Source organism: Trachypithecus francoisi, unplaced genomic scaffold (genome assembly GCF_009764315.1).
Source record: "Trachypithecus francoisi isolate TF-2019V2 unplaced genomic scaffold, Tfra_2.0 Contig01440, whole genome shotgun sequence".
Taxonomy (NCBI): Eukaryota; Metazoa; Chordata; class Mammalia; order Primates; family Cercopithecidae; genus Trachypithecus; species Trachypithecus francoisi.
In genome coordinates this window covers 3,530,879-3,551,602 of record NW_022681431.1, presented here as the reverse complement: position 1 = coordinate 3,551,602, position 20,724 = coordinate 3,530,879, and the positions used below count along the sequence as shown (strand labels likewise).

The 20,724-nt window shown below is 36.7% G+C and overlaps 1 long non-coding RNA gene across 1 annotated transcript; it reads right to left on the bottom strand.

Moving 5' to 3' along the window:
• Positions 1–4,524: 4,524 nt before the first annotated feature.
• LOC117092449 lies at positions 4,525–20,010 on the bottom strand. The gene is made up of 3 exons (XR_004440819.1): positions 19,752–20,010; positions 19,295–19,296; positions 4,525–4,535 (listed from the first exon to the last, which is right to left on the bottom strand). It is a non-coding gene; the product is annotated as an uncharacterized LOC117092449 (long non-coding RNA).
• Positions 20,011–20,724: the final 714 nt, after the last annotated feature.

The window sequence follows — 20,724 nt, the reverse complement described above, 5'->3', positions numbered from 1 at the left end:
AGGTTAATAGTCATCATAAAACTTATTACAAAAATTCTCAACAAAACATTAGCAAATTTAATCTAGACATAAAAATATCATGACTCAATGGAACTTATCTATGAGTGCATGCTTGATTTAAATTTCAAAATTAGTATGATTAACAGATTAAAGGTGAAAACCATATTTTCATTTCAATAAATGTGAAGAAAAGCTAAACACAGATTTATGATAAGAATTCTAGGCAAAATTGGAATGCACAGGAAAAATTTCCTTGTTTATAAAAAGTAATTACATAAAAGAAAGAAACCTATAGCTAAGGCCAGATTTAATAGTGGAACACGTAATTCTTTACCCCTAAGTTTGTTAGCAACGCTAAGTTTTTGATTCTCACAACTTCTATTAAATACCACACTATAGATCATGTGTAGCAAGTAGAAAAATAAAGTGATAAAATGGATATTAGAAAGAAGTATGATTATGTATAGAATACATAATTTCTTGTAGAAAAACTTAGGAAATCTGTGCAAAAATCACTGAACTTTTATGTCAGCAACGTTATAAGAGTCAAGGTCAATATACAAATATCAAATGTATTTCTATATACTAGCAATGAATGATGTGAAACTAATGAGAAAAAACACTTTTTACAGTACATCAAAAACAAAAAAATTAAAGGAAAATGTTAAAAAATTTAAAAAGGAAAAATTAAACAAAGGCTGCACCAAACCTTTCAACTGAAAACTGTAAAGCATTGCTGAGAGAAACTTCAAAAGACCTATATAATTTGTGAGCTATACCATGCTCATCGAACAGGACACTTAATATTGTTAAGATGCTATTTCCCCCAAATAAGTCTATAGATTTTACAAAATCTAAATCAAAGTTCCAGTAAGCACTTTATAAAATTGACAAGCTTGTTCTAAAATGTATATGAAAAAGCAAAGTATTAATAACTAAAATATGCAACTCGTGCTTAAAAACCAACAACACATTTTGCAGAAAACATAACTGTTATAGTAAGATTAAAAAAATGAATGTCGTAGTCTGCTCAGGCCAACATAACAAATTGCCATAGGTTCAATATCTTAACCAAGAGAAAGTTATACCTCACGTTTTTGGAGGCTAGAAATCCAAGACCAGGATACCGGGATGGTTACGTTCTAATGACAACTTTCTTCCTGGCTTACAGACAACTGTATTCTCGCTGTATTCTCACATGGCAGAGAGAGAGAGATGAAGAGATATCTCTGATCTCTCTTCTTATAAGGGTATCAGTCCCAACATGAGGGCCCCATCCCCTGATCCCATCTAAACCTATTACCTTGCAAAGTCTCCATCTCCAGATATTGTCATATTGGGGATTAGAGTTAGGACTGTAACATATAAGCTTTGGGGGAGACATTATTCAGTCCATAGCAGTAAGCTAAAGTTAATCATAATGTGTATATTAGAAATGTGTACATTAGAAACTTCATTAGCAAAAGTGAATGGTGTCTATTGCATCATTGTTTTAAGCAATGTTTTCATGATCTATGAAAAGGATATTTTGCAGCCTAATTATTTTGAGAGGCATATGTCTTAATATTCATTTGTTCATTTATGTTATCTATTTAAACATGTATTCAACATCACTAAGAGATGCTATGGTGTTGATTTAAGGGCCCAGTCTCTGGAGGTGAGCACACAGGGCCTGAATCCCATATCTGCCACCTAATTGCTGAGTGACCTTGAATAAGCTTTATTAATCTCTCTCTGCCTCAGTTTACTAATTTATATAATGAAAGTGATAATACCACCTATCTCAAAACTGTTATGAGTATTAAATCAATTGCCACAGAGTGTCAGATATGTGTTAGATTAACTAAAATAATTAATTCATATTATTAAGTAGTTATGAGTATATACTATAGGCCAGTAATACTATGTGACTGCATATAAAAAAAAAAACACAACTTGAAGCAAAAAAAAATTTTGATGACAATTCCTTATCGAAGTTTTTCTCCTCATCATTTTTCACCACTTGAGTTGCTCATTTATATCTAGATGTTTTTAATATCTTGTGACTGTCAAATATGGACCAGATTTTTAAAAGTTTTAAAACACGTGGCAGGATGTATTGCAAGTAGTTTCCAGAATTGGCAAGAGAAAACAAACATATCAAATTTCCTTATATTTTAAACTTACATTTGAAAAACATGTAGCAGATATTTACTGACTTTGCATATTTTGGTCCTAAAATTTTATCAGTAATGTCATTGAGTATTTTTCTTTCTCTTTTGAGGTTTCTGGATTGTATTTTTTTGTTGTTGAAAAAAAGGCACTGTGGTTCATGCCTGTAATCCCAGCACTTTGGGAGTCCAAGGTGGGCGGATCACTTGAGGCCAGGAGTTTGAGACCAGCCCGGCCAACATGGGAAAACCCTGTCTCTACTAAAAATACAAAAATTAGCTGGGCATGGTGGCGGGCACCTGTAATCCAAGCTACTTGGGAGGCCGAGGCAGGAGAATTAGGAGAATTGCTTGAACCTGGGAGGCGGAGGTTGCAGTGAGCCAGATTGTGCCATTACACTTCAGCATGGGTGACAAGAGCAAAACTCCATCTCAGAAAAAAAAAAAAAAAAAAAAAAGCATTCCGTGATGCATACATGCTGACATTTCCTTCCTCCACATTTTGTTGACGTTTTTTACTCTACATTTTAATTCATCTAAAATTTGTTTTGATTTAAGTGATGAGGTATGGTTTTGACTTTGCTATTTTCCATATATGGCTAGCTATTTGTTATTATGTTACTAAAACATCAATATGTCTTCTTTCTTTCTTTCTGAAATGAAAAGATGTTTCCAATGTTTAACTATAACAAATGAAGAAGAATGACAACATTTACTGAGATGGGAAAATGCAAAAGAATAAGAATATTTTGAAAGGAGGAGTAGAAATGATATATTTTGAAAATGTTTTATTAAAGATATTATTAATCATACAAGTAACATTGTCCAGTTAAATGTTCAAAGCTAACTATATGGTTTTGATAGTCATCAGTATGTGCATGACTTTTAAAGCCATGGGACCAAGTGATATCTCTAGGAAGTACACACAGTTAGAGAAAAAAAATATTTAGAAAGCTTTTCCCTGGGGCTTTCAAGGATCTAAAGCTGTGCTTTTCAGTATGGTAGCCATTAGCTACATGTGGCTATGAAGAACTTGTAATTTGTTAGTCTGAATTGAGATGTGCTAAAAGTGCAAATAACAAACCACTCGATTTAGAAGAACTTAGTATAAAAAACATAATATTAAGTTCATAATCTCATGAAAAACATGTATATTTACTACATGTTGAAATGGTAATATTCTGGATACATTAAATTAAATAAAATATAGCACTAAAAATAATTTCATGTTACATTTATGGTTAAAATTAAATTTCTATTGGACAGCACTGATCTATAAACCAAAAGAAGACCTGTTCGACAAAGTGGGTGATATGGTTTGGCTTTGTCCTCACCCAAATCTCAACTTGAATTGTATCTCCTAGAATTCCACCACATTGTAGGAGGGACCCAGCGGGTGAGTGGGTCATTTAATCATGGGGGTTGTCTTTTCTGTGCTGTTCTTGTGATATTGACTAAGTCTCATGAGAGCTCAGGGGTTTCCACTTTTGCTTCTTCCACGTTTCTCTTGCCACCACCATGTGAGAAGTGCCTTTTGCCTCTTGCCATGATTCTGAGAACTTCCAGACATGTGGAACTGTTAAGTCCAATTAAACTTCTTTTTCTTCTCAGTCTCAGGTATGTCTTTATCAACAGCATGAAAACAGGCTAACACAGTGGGCTAATGAGGAATGAAAGGGAAGTGAGCAAACCAGCAAGAAAATGTGATGTTCTGGAGGTTACATTAACATTTTAAAACTTTGTCAAAGGGAAAAGATGAATTGGATTAAAAAGTGATTAATTAGGCTGGGCATGGTGGCTCACGCCTGTAATTCCAGTACTTTGGGAGGCCGAGGCGGGCAGATCATGAGGTCAGGAGATCGAGACTATCCTGGCTAACACGATGAAACCCTGTGAAACCCTGTCTCCACTAAAAATACCAAAAAAAAAAAAAAAGTAGATGGGCATGGTGGCGGGCACCTGTAGTCCCAGCTACTCGGGAGGCTGAGGCAGGAGAATGGTGTGAACCCAGGAGGCAGAGCTTTCAGTGAGCCAAGATTGCGCCACTGTACTCCAGCCTGAGCAACAGAGTGAGGCTGCGTCTCAAAAAAAAAAAAAAAAAAAAAGGGATACTTAGTGACTGGACTTAATAAGAGTAATTTCAGTGCAATTTTAAGAACAAAAGTCTGTTTAGGAAACAACCCAATGCCCATAACTGGTAAATGGATAAGCAAAATGTAGTGCATTTGATGCAGGAGAGGCAAACCCCTACACTGGGCCTTAGCTTGAGAGGGTTCCTGACTTCACCCAGGAAAGCATTAAAGGGCAGGTCAGTGTTAAACGGCCACTTTTACTGAAGTAGCAGTATACAGCATCCGCAGAGGCACTGCTCCTTGCAGAGTAGGGCTGCCCCATAGGCAATGTGCCCAGAGCAGAATCTCAGAGACAATTCTGCAGTCATATTTCTACCCACTTTTAATTATATGCAAATGAAGGTGTAGATTATGCAGAGACTTCCATAAAAAGGATGGTAACTTCCTAGTCATTGGGTTATTGATATGGAAAGGGACAGTAACTTTCAGGTTTTGCCATGGCAATTGTAAACTGACATGACACACTGGTAGGCATGTCTTATGGAAAGCTGTTCCTTCCCTGGCCCTGCTTCAGCTAGTACTCAATCTGGTCCAGTGTCCAAACCTCATATCTGGAGTCAGGTCCCACCTCCTGAGTCGAGTTCTTCTTTCTACCTCATTTTCATACACTGGAACACTATATAACAATAAAAAGGAGTATATTACGGATATTTGTTTCAACATGAATAATTTCTTTTTAGTTTTGCTAAGTGAAAAAGAAAGATGAAAAATACTACATAGCTTATAATTTGTTTATATAAAATACCCAGAGAGGGACTTCCTGATCAGAGCTTCCAGCCACTCTGGTCGATGCTCTGTGGCCAACAGAGATTTTAAAACTTCCTGGGACAGAGCTCCTAGAGAGAAGAGTGGGCGACCGTCTTTGCTGTTTTGGCAATTTAGCCATACCAGCTTCTTGGCTTTGGAGAGCCCAATCTGACCAAGGGCAGAGCAGTACACAGTACAACAGAGTTGCTCTGTGAAATTATGGTTAGATTGCTTCTTTCAGCTGAACCCCAATCCCATTTCTTCTAACTGGGTGAGACCTCCCAACTGGGCTGTCCAGCCACCTCCTACAGGTGTGTTTGGGCTGGCAATAGGTCCATACCTTGGTGGGATGGAGTTCCCAAAGAAGAAGGCAGCCTGCCATCTTTGCTGTTTCACAGGCTTCATTGGTGATACCTGTAAGTACTGGAACATCCAAGGCAAATTGTGTCTGGAGTTCACCACTAGCAAACCACAGTAGCCCTATGGTAAAGTGGCCTGACTGTTAAAAGAAATAAAAATGCTATCCAAAGGAAAGCAACCTCAAAGATTGAAGGTAGATAAGTTCACAAAGACAAGAAAGAATGAGCACAAAAATGCCAAAAACTCAAAAAGGCAAAGTGCCCTGTTTCCTCCAAATGACTGCAACACCTCCCCAGCAAGGGTTTGAAACTGGACTTAGGCTGGGATGGCTGTAATGACAGAAATAGACTTCAGAATGTGGATAAAAATGAACTTTGCTGAGCTAAAGGAGCACAGTGATTTAAACCCAATGAAAGGAAGCTAAAAATTATGATAAAACAATGCAGAAGCTGACAGCCAAAATAGCCAATATAGAGAAGAACATAACTGACCTGATGGAACTTAAAAACACACTATAAGAACTTCATAATGCAATCACAAGTATCAACAACAGAATAGACCAAGCAGAAGAAAGAATCTCAGAACTTGAAGACTTTCTGAAATAAGACAGGCAGACAAGAGTAGAGACAAGAATAGAGAAAAAAGAATGAAAGGAAATGAACAAAACCTCCAAGAAATATGAAATTATGTAAAGAGACTGACTCTACAACAGACTGGCATACCTGAAAGAAATGAGGAGAATGGAATCAATTTGGAAAACATATTTCAAGATATCATCAAGAACTTCCCTAACCTAGCTGTACAGGTCAACATTCAAAATTCAGGAAATGTGGAGAACCCCAGTAAAATACTCCATGAGAAGATCATCCCCAAGACACATAATCATCAAATTCTTCATGATCAAAATGAAAGAAAAAATGTTAAGGGCATTCAGAGAGAAAGGCCAGGTCACCTATAAAAGCAAGCCCATAAGCAAGGGAAAAATAAGATCTTTTTCAGACAAGCAAATGCTGAGGGAATTTGTCACCACCAGACCTGCCTTATAAAAGCTCCTGAAGGAAGCACTAAATATGGAAGGGAAAAAGTATTACCAGCCACTACAAAAACACTCTGAAGTACACAGACCAGTGATACTATAAAGAAACCACATGAACAAGTCTACAAAATAGCCAGCTAGCATCATGATGACAGGATCAAATCCACAAATATCAATACTAACCTTAAATGTAAATGAGCTAAAAGCCCCAATTAAAATACAGCATTGCAAGCTGGATAAAGAATTAAGACACAGGCCAGGCATGGTGGCTCATGCCTGTAATCCCAGCACTTTGGGAGGCTGAGGTGAGCGGATCACGACGTCAGGAGATTGAGACCATCCTGGCTAACATGGTGAAACCCCATCTCTACTAAAAATACAAAAAAAGTAGCCGGGCATGGTGGCGGGTGCCAGTAGTCCCACCTACTCGGGAGACTGAGGCAGGAGAATGGAGTGAACCCGGAACCCGGGAGGCAGAGCTTACAGTGAGTCAAGATCGCACCACTGCATTCCAGCCTGGGCGACAGAGCGAGACTCTATCTCAAACAAACAAACAAACAAAAAGAATCAAGACCCATTGGTATTCTGTCTTCGGGAGACCCATCTCACATGCAAAGATACATATAGACTCAAAATAAAGGGATGGAGGAAAATTTACCAAGCAAATGACAAACAGAAAAAAAGGGATTGCAATCCTAGTTTGTGACAGAACAGACATTAAGCCAACAAAGATTAAGAAAGACAAAGAAGGGCATTACATAATGGTAAAGGGGTCAATTCAACAAGAAGACCTAACTATACTAAATATATATGCACTCAACACACGAGCACCCAGACTTATAAAGCAAATCCTTAGAGATCTTCAAACAGACTTAGACTGCCACATAATAACAGTGGAGGACTTTAATATCACACTGACAATATTAGACCAATAGTCAAGACAGAAAATTTCCAACGATATTCAGGACCTGAATTCAGCTCTGGAGTATATGGACCTAATAAATATTTACAGAATTCTCCACCCAAAACAACAAAATATACATTCTTCTCATTGTCACATGGACATACTCTAAAATTGATCACATAATTGAAAGTAAAACACTCCTAAGCAAATGCAAAAGAACTGAAATCATAACAGTCTCTCAGACCACAACACAGTCAAATTAGAACTCTAGAATAAGAAATACACTAAAAACCATAAAACTACATGGAAATTGAACAACCCACTCCTAAATGACTTTTGGGTAAAGAATGAAATCAAGGAGAAATCAAGAAGTTATTTGAAACTAATGAGAAGAAAGAAACCTAGTTGCCGTGGATTTTTCAGTACCCAGAAGTATTACCAATGAAGCCTGTGAAACATCAAACATGGCAGCCTGCGCTTTCCTCTGGGAACTCCATCTTAGCAAGGTATGGACCTGTTGCCAGCCTGAACATACCTGTAGGAGGTGGCTGGAGACCCAAGTTGGAAGGTCTCACACAGTCAGGAGGAATGGGATTGGGGGCCTGCTGAAACAAGCAATCTAGCCACAATTTCATAGAGCAACCGTGCTGTGCTGGATACCATTCTGCTCCTGGTCAGCTTGGGTTCTCTGATGCCTGGATGCTGGCATGTACCAGAATCTCTGGGACACAGCTAGGGCAGGGTGAAGATGAAAATTTACAGTACTAAATGCCGACATCAAAAAGCTACAAAGATGTCAAGTTAACAATCTAACTTCACAAGTTAAAAGAACTAGAGAACCAAGAGCAAACAAAACCTAAAGCTTTCAGAAGACAACAAATAACCAAAATCAGAGCTGAAGTGAAGGAGATGGAGACATAAAACACGATTCCAAAGATCAACAAATTCAGGAGCTGATTTTTTAAAAGAAAATAATAACAAAATAGATTGCTAGCTAGCCTAAGAAAGAGAGAAGATTCAAATAAACACAATCAGAAATGATAAAGGGGATATTACCACTCACCCCACAGAAATACAACAGTCAGAAAATACTTTAAACACTTCTATGCACATGAACTAGAAAACCTAGAAGAAATGGATAAATTCCTAGACACATATATCCTCCCAAGGCAGAACCAGGAAGAAATGGAAACCCTGAACAGACCAATAATGAGTTCTGAAATTGAGGCAGTAATAAATAGCTTATCAGCCAAAAAAAAAAAAAAAAAAAGTCCATGTCCAGATGGATTCCCAGCTGAATTCTACCATATGTACAAAGAAGAACTGGTACTATTCCTACTGAAACTACTCCAAAAAGTTGAAAAGGAGGGATTCCTCCCTAACTCATTCTATGAGGCCTGCGCCATCTTAAATGCCAAAACCTGGCAGAGATACAACAAAAAAGACAACTTCAGAGATACAGCAAGAAAAGTCAACTTCAGAGATCCAGCAAAAAAAGACAACCTCAGGCTAATATCCATACTGAATACTAATGCAAAAATCCTCAACAAAGTACTGGCAACCCAATGCAAAAGCACACTAAAAAGCCTATCCACCATGAACAAGTAGGCTTCATTTCTGGGATGCAAAGTTGGTTCGACATACAGAAATCAATAAAAGTGATCCATCACATAACAGAAGTAATGACAAAAAGCACTTGTCATCTCAATGGATGCAAAAAAAGGGCTTTGATAAAATTCAACATCCCTTCATGTTAAAAACTTTCAATAAACTAGGTATCAAAGGAACATACCTCAATAAGAGCCATATATGAAAAACCAACAGCCAATATCATACTGAATAGGCAAAAGCTGGAAGCATTCCCCTTGAAAACAAGCATGAGACAAAGATGCCATTTCTCACCACTCCTTTCAACACAGTATCAGAAGTTCTGACCAGGGCAATCAAGCAAGAGAAAGAAAGAAAGGTATTCAAATAGGAAGAGAGGAAGTCAAATTATCCTTGTTTGCAGATGACATGATCCTATATCTAGAAAACCCCATCATCTCATCTCAGCTCCAAAGCTGCTTAAGCTGATAAGCAACTTCAGCAAAGTCTCAGAATACAAAATCAATGTAAGAAACTCACTAGCATTCCTATACACCAACAATAGTCAAACTCAGATCCAAATCATGTATTAGATTCACAATTGCCACAAAAAGAATAAAATACCTAGGAACACAGCTAACAAGGGAAGTGAAGGACTTCTACAAGGAGAACTACAAACCACTACTCAAATAAATCATAGATAACACAAACAAATAGAAAAACATTCCATGCTCATGTATAGGAAAAATCAATATTGTGAAAATGGCCATATTGCCCAAAGCAATTTATAGATTCAAGTTATTCCCTTTAAACTACCATTGACATTCTTCACAGAAGTAGAAAAAAATCATTTTAAAATTTATTTAAAATTTACTCAAGGTAATTCTAAGCAAAAAGAACAAAGCTGGAGACATCACAATACCTGACCTAAACTATTCAACAGGGCTACAGTAACCAAAACAGCATGGCACTGGTATAAGAACAAACACATAAACCAATAGAACAGAATAGAGAACATAGAAATACACCTACACACCTACAACTATCTGGTCTTCAAGAAAACTGACAAAAATAAGCAATGGGAAAATAAATGGTGCTGTGATAACTGGCAAGTCATGTGCAGAAAATTGAAACTGGACCCCTTTTCTTACATTATGTACAAAAATTATATCAAGACAGATTAAAGACTTAAATGTAAAACTCAAAACTATAAAAAAAACCTAGAAACGAACCTAGGCAATACCATTTAGGACATAGATATGGTCAAAGATTTCATGAGGAAGATTCCAAAACCAACTGCGAAAAAAGCAAAAATTGACAAATGGGATCTAATTAAACTAAGGAGCTTCTGCACAGCAAAATAAACTATCATCAGAGTGAACAGACAACCTACAGAATGGGAAAAAAATTTTTGCAAACTATGCATCTGACAAAGGTCTAATATCCAGCATCTATGAGGAACTTAAACAAGGAAAAAAAGCAAGAAAAAAAACCAAACAACCCCATTAAGGAGTGCACAAAGGATGTGAACAGACACTTCTCAAAAGAAGACATATGTGTAGCCAACATCATACAAAAAAAGATCAACATCACTGATTTTTTGAAATACAAAATCAAAAACTGATCTTTTGAAATACAAATAAAAACCACAATGAGATACCATCTCACACCCGTCAGAATGGCTATTACTAAAACGTAAAAAAATAACAGATGCTGGCAAGGTTTTGGAGAAAAAGGAACACTTTTACACTCTTGGTGGGAGTATAAATTAGTTAAAGCGTTGTAGAAGACACTGTGGCAATTCCTCAAAGACCTAGAGACAGAAATATCATTCAACCCGAAGATTCCATTACTGAGTATATACTGAAAGGAATATAAATTGTTCAGTTATAAAGACATATGCACACGCATGTTTATTGCAACACTATTCCCAGTAGCAAAGACATGAAATCAACCTAAATGCCCATTAATGATAGACTGGATAAAGAAAATGTGGCACATATACACCATGGAATACTATGCAGCTATAACAAAAGAACGAGATCATGTCCTTTGCAAGGACATGGATGGAGCTGGAGGACATTATCCTTAGCAAACTAATGCAGGAACAGAAAACCAAATACTGTATGTTCTCACTTATAAATGGGAGCTAAATGATGAGAACACATGGACACATAGAGGGAAACAATACACACTGGGGCCCATTGGAGAGTGGAGGATAAGAGGAGAGTCAGGATCAGGAAAGATAACTAGGAGGTATTAGCCTTAATACATGGATAATGAAATGATCTATACAACAGACCCCCAGGACACAAGTTTACCTATGTAACAAACTTGCACATGTATCCCTGAACTTAAAATAAAACTTAAAAAAACCAGAAAGGACAAATCTATAGAGATAGAAAATTGATTATTGGTTGTTGGGAATGAGTGGGAATGAGAATTAACTGTAAACCAGCAGTTAGAATTACAGAGAGGTAACAGAAATATTCTAAAATTAGATTGTGGTGATGTTTACACAATACAGTAAATTTATTAAAAATCAGATAAATATTTTAAATGGGAATTTTCTAGTATGTAATTTATATCTAATAAGTATGGGTTTTTAAAAAGTATATGATAAGAGAAACTGGAGTGTGACTGTAACGACTGCTTTTAAAGAATTATTATGGTTGTATTCTGGGCGTGGTGGCTCACACCTGTAATCCCAGCACTTTGGGAGGCCCAGGTGGGTGGATCACGAGGTCAGGAGATCAAGACCTTCTGGCTAACACAGTGAAACCCTGTCTCTACTAAAAATACAAAAAATTAGCCAGGCGTGGTGACAGGTGCCTGTAGTCCCAGCTACTTGGGAGGCTGAGGCAGAGAATGGTGTGAACCTGGGAGGTGGAGCTTGCAGTGAGCCGAAATCGCACCACTGCACTCCAGCCTGGGCAACAAGCGAGACTCCATTTCAAAATAAATAAATAAATAAATAAAATAATTATTATGGTTGTAAAAGCAAATAGAGAAATAAGTGATTTGTAGAATTTATGTCGTCAGTGGTATAGTTTTTTGTTTTGTTTTATTTAGTTATGAGAAGTTGTACAACTTTTACCTTATGTCCTCTTCAGTTAGGGCATTTTGTAGGGGCACAGGTATTTTTCTAACTATACATATCTCAGGGTTCTTGAATTTCTGCCTTTGTGAAAATATCTGTCTCCTTTACAACCAGTAACAACTAGGAAGAGTAAAAAAATCATTGAGTCACAGTAATTTCACTGAAGACTCTGAAGATACTGCTTTACTATTATTTTAGCGTTAAAGGGGAAGTGAAAAATTTGCTTTTTACCTCTTTAATACGTGACTTGATTTTTCAACTGGGTATCCTATAGGATTGCTACTTTTATAGTTAATTACCATTACCAGTAATTAACTATATTGATCTTCATTGACATTCATTTTTTATTCAATACTTCCTCTGGAAATGAACATTACAAACTATAGATTTCTATTTTTAATTTCAAAAGACTGAATGTTTTGGCCATTTGATTTGTTCTGTTGTTTTACTTGTTGGGGATACTAATTATCTCTATATTGTGTGTAGTTTTAACTCCTTGCTCTTCACTCATTTATTTTGACCAAATTCTTCTCCCTGTGATTAACTGTGCTATCTGTGGAATGTGTTCATATTTCTCCTCTTTTCTAGAATGGCCTTGATTTTTAAATCATTTTCTCACTGATTTATGGCAGATTACTGTTTGTTGTTTAAAATAACTCTCTTCTTTGAGATTTTGTGTCTCTTGTTTGAGCTTTTGTTTCAGCTAACAGGTTTTCTTTAATTTATTTGATTTGTTGGAGTAATGCTTCTTCATAATATTCACCCATTTTCTCATGAATTTTTTTCATATTCATCTGCCATTTGTTTCCATGGTTCTATCAGTTCTTTTTCTTGTAGTCCTTACATGCATCCATGTTGAACCCCTTCCAGATATAACTTATCATTGAATGGGGGATTTTTATGTTAAATATTTATTAAAAGATGGAATGGAGAAGGGGTCAGGAGAGTGAAGTGCCCTTTATATCTCATATGCTTCATTCTGTGTTCTCTAAATTTAACAACAATCAGCTTTAGGTATCACTTTGCAATAGTTTAGTTTTTCTAAACCTCCCTGGCTTTAACTAAAGCTCTGTCTTTCCATGTCTTAGTACACTTTTTTTTTTTTTTTTTTTTTGGCTATAAGAGAATATCATGAATTGGGTAATTTATAAACAATAGAAGTTTATTTGGCTCACGGTTCTGGAGCTGGGAAGTCCAAGACTATGGTACTGACATCTGGCAAGGGTCATTCCACAGCAGAAGTATCGCATGGCAAGAGAACATGTGAGAGACAAAGAGAAAAATGGGGCTAAACTTCCATGATAACAGCATTAATTCATTCCATGATAACAGCATTAATTCATTCATGGGAATAGAGCCTTCATGACCTAATCACTTCTGAAAGGCTCTACCTGTTAACAATGGTGCACTGGCAATTAAATTCCAACATGAGATCTGGAGGAGACATTCAAATCACAGCACTGTATTTATTCTTTTTATTTTGCGGGGTATCTTCCACAGACCCTGGCCGACGGATGAAATGAGTACTCAGACATAGGTATGCAGTGTAAGAGCAACTAGGTGACTGCCCAGCTCCAGTGGCCAGAGAGCAGCAGCCCCAATAGCAGCAGCCACGGGAGCTTGCTTTTTATTCAGTGCAGGCACAATGCCGAAAACCTGGAGCCCACACAACCTGTAGGTAATTAACATTCATTGTTCCCGTTTCAGGGAATGTCACGTGCTTGTGCTCCAGGATGATCAAAGGTCAGTTCCTGGTCAACATAAGTTAACAAGCCTGTTTAAGATAAATCCCCGCAATACTCCCTTGTACCTACCCCTTGCCCTCTGCCTCAGGGTTATAGAAGAGCTGCCTTCAATTATTCTTCCCCGGGGCTTTGCAGAACCTTCCCATCTTTAGCAGGTTTGCATCCTCTCTCTGTAGTTTTTCCCACCACTCTAACTGATCCCTCACATTATTTTTTATTTATTTTATTCTTTTAATTGAGAAAGTCTCTCTCTGTCACCTAGGCTGGAGTGCAGTCGCATGATCATACTCACTGCAGCCTTCCACTCCTGGGCTCAAGCAATCCTCCTGCCTCAGGCTCCCAAGTAGGTGGAACTGTAGGTGTACATCACCACACCTGGCAATTTTTTTTTTCAGTAGAAATCAAGACTTGCTATGTTACTCAGGTTATTGTTTATTATTTTTATTCCTTGCAAGATTGAGGAGACTGTGTTGTTTATATTATAGTTTTGGTCCCATAGTCTCCACTATCCTATTCCAGCAGCCTGCTTTACATAAAAATTATTCCTCTTTGTTTCTCACGTTTTAAGTTAGTAATACAAAATAAAGATCTGATGTGTGGCAAGCAGCACAACTACTCAGTCAGATTCTTTTTTCCAAGTGAGAGAATTCTGATGGAGCTCATGATGTCTATTTTGGGGTAACTTAATAATTGTGTGTGCCTTCTCTCCATCAAGGAAAAATTTTACTAAAATTCACAATTCTATCTTTAGAGATTGTAATTAGGAGTTATGATTGTTTTCTTATTTTATCAAAGGTGCAGTCATCATTTTAAGAAGTTGTTTTCCCTTGATTTTTGAAAGGAGAGAGATTACTTTTTCCACCATTTTATATTTGAACTACTGAAACTAAGTGTTGTAAATGTTAAATTTAAAATACTTTCAGGAAATTGAAAGGTGAAAATATCTAGAAAAAAATGTGTATGTGAATTTCGACTTATACGGTTGAAGTAGTGTGTGAACTCTGGACCCAGAGACAGGAATTAAGGCCTCTTTTATGGAAGTGCTTTTAAGAATCATGAAATCCCTGAACTTGCATAGAGAGCATTTTGTGAAAAGTAAAGCAAAAAATAAACCAAAAAATAGTTAATGAAATTGGCTGAGAAAGAAGATTCAATGGTATGGGAGAGAAACAAGTTAAAGGAGGAGAAATTTTTAATAAGTGATTTTAGGCTCAGTGGTGACTTTAGAATGTTTTCTCTGATGATGAGGATGAAGGCACATTGCAATTGATTGAGAAATCGTGGTGGTAAGAATGAAAAGGAAAAGGAATGAAATAGATTGAGGAAAATGTCAACTAAAGAAATTTTAATTTTAAAATATTTATTTGCTTTTATGAAGACATTTTCTTTTTTTTATTATTGTACTTTAAGTTCTAGGGTACATGTGCATAACAGGCAGGTTTGTTACATATGTATACTTGTGCCATGTTGGTGTGCTGCACCCATCAACTCGTCAGCACCCATCAACTCGTCATTTACATCAAGTATAACTCCCAATGCAATCCCTCCCCCCTCCCCCCTCCCCCCTCCCCCCCCCCCCCTCCCCCCTCCCTGTGATAGGCCCCAGTGTGTGATATTCCCCTTCCCGAGTCCAAGTGATCTCATTGTTCAGTTCCCACCTATGAGTGAGAACATGCAGTGTTTGGTTTTCTGTTCTTGTGATAGTTTGCTGAGAATGATGGTTTCCAGCTGCATCATATATACCCAAAGGATTACAAATCATGCTGCTATAAAGACACATGCACACGTATGTTTATTGCGGCACTATTCACAATAGCAAAGACTTGGAATCAACCCAAATGTCCATCAGTGACAGACTGGATTAAGAAAATGTGGCACATATACACCATGGATTACTATGCAGCCATAAAAAAGGATGAGTTGGAGTCCTTTGTATGAAGACATTTTCATAAACCAAGGAGAAGGTGCTGGAAGAAGTAGAAAACGGAAAAAAAAAATCAAAAAAGAAAGCACAGTTGAATGGAAAGACTTAGGAGGCTACAGAAAGAGGTAGAATTCAGGTCAGAAGGGAATGTGTTTTTATCTCTGAACAGCAGGGGTTGTAGGGATAAAGTCACCCTCTGGCATTAGTGGCAAGCCTGACGAAAGCATATCTAGGGAAGTGTGCATGTTTGAGTCCGTATCTGGAGGAAAGTCAAGTTTCTTCATCTCACTTTTCTCAGGAAGGCATGAAATTTGATATTTTGCTGAGTGTAAAGGAAAAGGGAAGTTCAGTTGGAGCTTGAAGAGATTACCAAATAGCTTAGATTAGATACTGAAGGGATAAATAACAAGTAAAGATATTGGCCTGTTAAGGGGCCTTAATCACATTGGAAATAATACATTTGTAGTGCAGACCCTGTAACATCTCACATGTCCTTCACTGGCAGCTCTGGAGTGGAAACCAAAAGGTTACATCACAGGTTTGATGAAAATTGGAGATTTGAAGGACAGCACACTCAAAAGATAATGGAAAGTTTGGTGAACCTGTGATCAAGTAGTTCTAATTGTTAAACTTTGTCTCCTGGATTGTCAGGAAGAAGAGGAACCAACACTTGGAGAAAATTTAAAGACCAAGTGGTGGATTGCCTACAAGGTAAAGTAATTTATAATTGGTCTTAGGTAAACTTCTGACAAATTCTTTCATTCTCAATTCCAACAACTGAATCTTAATCTGTGTCCCATGTTGTCTGTCAAACATTTTTAAATGAAGATATACCCTCTGAAATATTGTAGGACCACATTTTAAAACTTCATGCATTTATGTCTAGAATGTGTACACCTGAGTGGTGGCTTTTTAAAATGACAGCATGACAATTATTTATGAATAGCATTCCCAAATCAGAGGAATTCATATGCAAATATAGTTAAGTTGCACATAGGTGTCCCAGATTTTTGAAAGGCATCAGTGAAATGTGAAAGAAGCAATTTAGAAGTTTCCAGCCCTTTAAGAGTTAAATGACTACTTGAAATGTGATATTGAAACAAGAGGACAGCTGGATTACTTAGGTTTAAGAGTATTTGAGCCAGGTGTAGTGGCTCACACTTCTAATCCCAGGACTTTGGGAGGCCAAGGTAGGTAGAAAGCTTGAGCCCCAGGGTTTGAGACCATGCTGGGCAACATACGGAGATCATATCTCTACAAATTCCAAAAATTAGCTGGACTGAGTGGAACACGCCTGTGGTCCCACCTATTTAGGAGGCTGAGGCAGGAGAATCACTTGAGCCCAGGAGGATGAGGTTGCAGCGAGCAGAGATAGCACTACTGCACTCCAGACTGAACCACAGTAAGATCAGGTTTAAAAAATACATATATAAAAGAATAGTTGAGGGTAAAGATAACTAATCATGAGAAGGACCATTTATTTTATGTCGAATAATGAAAAGTTTTCACTCTTTTCATTCCAAGGTTGAAATTTCTATATCTTAATGCTGATAATCATGCTACTGTATTTAAAATCATTGTTAAACAGTTCTTATTCCATCTGGAAAGACCATAAAATGTGTATGTTGTAATGTCAATATTATATATATATTTTTATTTATGGATGCTACCATTGTGTTCTTCCCATCTATGACTCTGCTTAGATTGGTGTGCATGCCAAATCTGGTTACTTCTCACGCTCTGATTTAAGAAACTTTATATTTATTTCTGAGAGTGATGCACATCATTATGTCAAATTTAGAATACACGGCTATTAACTTTATTGCTCCCCAGTTCAAAGTCAGCAGTTTTTCAGTTTGTTGGATTTACAACCCACCCTTGTAAGACTTGAGATGACTACATTCATCAGACAACAGAAGAAATCAATATTATTAAAGAATGATGGCAGGAAAAGAAAATGCACCTCTAGAACAGAGGTTGAGTTAACCGTGAAAATACTTTCCTTAAACATCTTATTTCTCTCTTTTAAAATCTAACAAGAATACAAAGTATATTCTCATGCTTCTAAGCTACATTCATGGCTTATGATAGGAGTTAAAATTGGATACGGTTTGATTCTATTTGTGCTCAACTCAGAAAAGTTTTCAAAAATTATGTGTCTGATAGCTCAACAGAAACTTAAAATACTGAGAATATTCTATTTTTGGAAAGACTAAGAGTTTACTAGCTTCAACCCTGATACCGATGTTACCTCATAGTAATTATAACCATTTTTGCTTACCTCCTGAGTTATTAACATTGACATTTTCTCATTTTGAAGACTCTGTAATTCTAGCTGAGCTTATTCTCAGCATCATCTAAAATTTTAGTGTCAAAAGATGACCAAATGACTATTTAGTGAGAATCTATTTCAAAATTGTGTAATTTTAAACAAGATCATTCACTTTTTTTGTTTAGAATGTATTTTTTCACATGTACTATAGATCTTATGGTGACAAACTATTAAATAATTTGGTGACTTTTTTATATATTCAGAAAGTATTGGGGGTTTTTTTTTGTTTTTGTTTTTTTGAAGAAAAGGTTTTTAGTGAATATCAGAGGCCCACATTTACCTGGCTTACTCCAGAACCATGATATGTGACTTTTTCACAGCAAACGCCACGTCTGAAAACTTTTATTTTCCTCCTAATATTTTAATGATTCCTTTCCTGAATCCTCATAGTAGCCTTCTCAGATGTAATTATTGCATTCTTTTCATAGCCTTATTTCTAAATGAAATGTTCTCCAACTCACTGTCATTGTGTGCTTACTTCCCTGGTTCATTCTGTCCTTCTCAGCTACAGCAATTCTGCCTGTGATGTAAGCGTCAATAACTAGCCATGTTTTGCTCTGACCAAATTATCAATCACCTCTTCATAGCATTTCCTGTGTCAACTAACCTGGCATTAACCATATAGATATGAATGATGTAGAAATAGATATAATAATAGCATACATATTTGTGTACTATTTTAGTTTGCTAAGGGTCTTTGTATGTTTTCTAATTTGATTGTCACAAATGAATGAACACAGTCATGGCTGCATGCATGAACAAATTAACTAATGGATGTCATTAATATCTGGAAAGCAATAAATATATGCTAATCATTTAGGAAACTTTTTTTAACATAAGCTCCCATCGTGTTTAGTTCAACCTAATACATTCTGAATCTATTACTGTTCAAAAGGAAAACAGTGTTAGGAAAATTACAAGGTCCAGTCTCTACCCTCAATTTCCAAATGAGAGGAAAAGTCATGGTGTTAGACTTGGATTTAAACCTACCAAGTCACCTAGGAATTCTCATAATTAGGGAAATAGATTGTTTTTCTTCTGTGAAATGAAATTTCCCTTTCTAGCAGTAATGCCCACATGGATTTTTACCAAAAATCATAAGGTTTAAAAATCTATACCAAAAACAGTCTGTACTATCTTTTTCCTTTTTTTAAGATGGAGTTTCAATCTTGTCGCCCAGGCTAGAGTGCAGTGGCTCAATCTCGGCTCACTGCAACCTCCACAATTCTCCTGCCTCACCCTCCCATGTAACTGGGATTACTGGTACTCATCACCACGCCTGGCTAATTTTTGTATTTTAAGTAGAGATGGGGTTTCACCATGTTGGCCAGGCTGCTCTCGAACTCCTGACCTCAGGTGATCTATCCACCATCGCCTCCCAAAGTGTGTACTACCTTTTATCTTTAATTAACATTTGTAATTTAACATTTATTAAAATAATTTTTGTGCTATTATCTAAGTTTTTAATTGTATGCGTCCTGAGTCCCTTTTCCTTATCAGCTCCTGAGGATTACATTCTTTTCAGAGTTCCTGTTCAATAAAATGGAGAAAATATTTAGAAGTTTCTCTGTGTATGGCTGAATAATAGAGTCTCATTGATGATGGTGCAATGATGATGGTGTGTGATCCATTAGGTTCTCTCTAGCTAAGTGATGCTCCTATACACCAGCTTCACAGCGTATGTCATCCAAATTTCTTTCTCAGCTAAATTGCAAATTAGTACATATTCTGAACCTTCAGGTCATTTTTCCAAGTAGTCAAGGCTCAAATACCAACAGGCTATAGTACCTTTTCTTGACCTGATGTGCCTTCTCATGATCTTTGGATTCTGTCACTAGAGAAGGGTTTAAAAGTAAGCTTCTTTCTCAGGCATGCAAATTACAGAGCAGATGGTTAAGGGCAGCTCATTATGCTATCTTTGGAAAAGACAAGGAGAATGGTGACCCATAGAATTCATAATAGGTGAAACAAATTAACCAATAACTTGCCAGGCCAAAAAAAAAAAAAAAAAATCAAATAAAGTGAGTGTCATAAGTAGAAGCAATTTTATTCCACACACAGTGAGGGTTGCACATGGATATAGAAAAGAGAAGAGTTATAAAAAACATAAACATTGTCTTCTCATGTGGCTTTTCACATCTCTAGGGAAAAAATAAAACATTTAATAAGGGATGGCGGAGAATCTGAGTATCATTTGTGGAAGAAAAACTAGACCCTTCCTCTGCGCTAACCAAGATAAGAAAAGAAATACAAATGCAGTGGAATAAATATTAATTCAATTTTGTTACCTAATTTTGACATGTGATATCAATACAGAAAGGTAAATGAAGTAGTATGTACAGTTTAAGAAATTATTGTAAAATAAACAACTGTGGAACCACTCAGATCCAGAAATAGATCAGCAGAAATAGTTGTTCTCCCAGAAACCCATCATCTGCTCTTCCCCAGTTACAGATCTCATCCCTTCGCAGGAGGTAACTACTGGCATGACTTTTGTGATAAGCATGTACTTCAGTGTTTCTTTGACTTTATCACATCTATGCCTCCCTAAACAGTTCTACTTTCAACGGTATGTGTTTTGTAAGCATTGCTTCTGTTTTTCAAAATTATAGCTGGGAGACTGAGTTACACTGTTTTCTACGTCTTTATTTTGTACATTTCCATTGCTGAGTAATAGCCCATTAAAACAATACACTAAAACAGTAAT